Raw genomic sequence first — 1582 nt, 5'->3', positions numbered from 1 at the left:
GTAGGCTCATGAAGGCTCCCTCCATGTGCAGGATAAATAATGTGAACCTGAGTGCTGGCTCCTGAAGGCTGGGGTGGATTTCCATTTTGCAGCGGGTCAGCTTCCATTCTACTAGGGGGTTTTGAATGTTAATAGGTATTTCTTTCCATGTACCCTGCTCCGTTCTTCACAGAGCACCAGTCCAGGAGGGACCTTCCATTGGAACCCTACTGAGAGACTATTACTCTTCTCATTGTTTTCCTTACAAATGAGTTTCTGGGTTTAATGGCTCTGGTTGCTGAGCAGACCTCGAAAATTGGGGCGGAGGGTGGGGTGGGATGAGCTGGAGCGCCCATTATGGGCGTCTGGCTATTGGCAGCCTCCGGGAGTGTGTAGCTTGGGATTTAGGTGGAATTAACTCTCATTGGTCTCTTGGAGACTTGGGGGATAGGAGTGGGCTTTCTCTTCCCCTGGAAGGAATTATGTTTGTGTTGCTGTATGTTTAAGTACTTTTAGAGCTGGTAGCCCTGGAATACAATAAACTGAGAACAAGGATCTCAGTGAGATGTGGGGGAGTATTGCTCAGCTGTGGGAGGATTTGGAGTTAGAGTCAGAACTGGGGTTTGAACATTACCTCGAGACTGTCTTGTTAATGTCCCAGAGCATCGAAGGAAATAATCCAGGGATGTCCCTGGTGCTGGGAATGTGAGAACAGGTGCATACAGGTTGGGCAGACAGGGAGAAAGTTGAGAACCACAGTTCTGGAGGAGGGTGGGTGTCCAAGAAGGTCACAGGGTCTGTGACAAAATTGGTTAGAGCTGGTAAACTGAGTGATTCATCTTTGGGTTTAGGATATGTTAGTCATCTCTGCAGCGAGCTGAAGGGACTGAAGGGACAAGAGGTGCCCTTCAGGCTGGAAACTGCCGCTGAGTGGGAGTTCCCACAGGGGACTGGTGCTTTGACACAGGAAGATGGAAGTGGACGGTGGGGTAAACAGAAAGAAACCCAGCTATTATTAAAAGAGAAATTTGGGGATCAGAGAAATTATACTGAGGAGATGGTACCATTAGTTTTCCGATGCAAGCAGATGCCTTTTCAGCTAATGGGAGATGTTTTGGAATAAAAACCAGGCCAGCAGTGGGCGAATGGTCCTTTAGCATAATGAGGCCAGGGTAATTACTTCCCAAACAGTAGGGTCAAAACTGTGTTCATGGGAAGAATATGCAGTCCTTATGTATCTCAGGCTGTGGGCTTTGGAAAAAAATCAATTGTTGTTGTAGCAAGGGGTGTTTGCCTTTAGGTCATTCAGGGGAAAACAGCCTGCAGCATTTGCTGAGGGATGGAAGCTGGAGTTGAAACACCTATCAGCTCATCATCCCTCCCCAACCCACTGGGCCCTGTAGTTTCCAGCGGACCAGCAGAGCACTAGGGAGAGGAAACTCACTGAGAGTTGCCGAGGGACTGGCGGCCAAGAAGAGAATGGGCTGAGTCTGGCATTGTCCTATGGGAGCAGAAGGAGATCGCTAGAGAGGAGAGGCTCCAAGGTAGCACGTGTGGGAGGAAGAAGTAGGTCAAGTAAGAGAGTTAGAGAGCAAGGAATATT

The sequence above is a fragment of the Mirounga angustirostris genome, unplaced genomic scaffold (genome assembly GCF_029215605.1).
Source record: "Mirounga angustirostris isolate CCGP_5_RB_7025 unplaced genomic scaffold, mMirAng1.0.hap1 SCAF_4, whole genome shotgun sequence".
Lineage (NCBI taxonomy): Eukaryota > Metazoa > Chordata > Mammalia > Carnivora > Phocidae > Mirounga > Mirounga angustirostris.
This window is presented reverse-complemented; position numbering follows the sequence as displayed.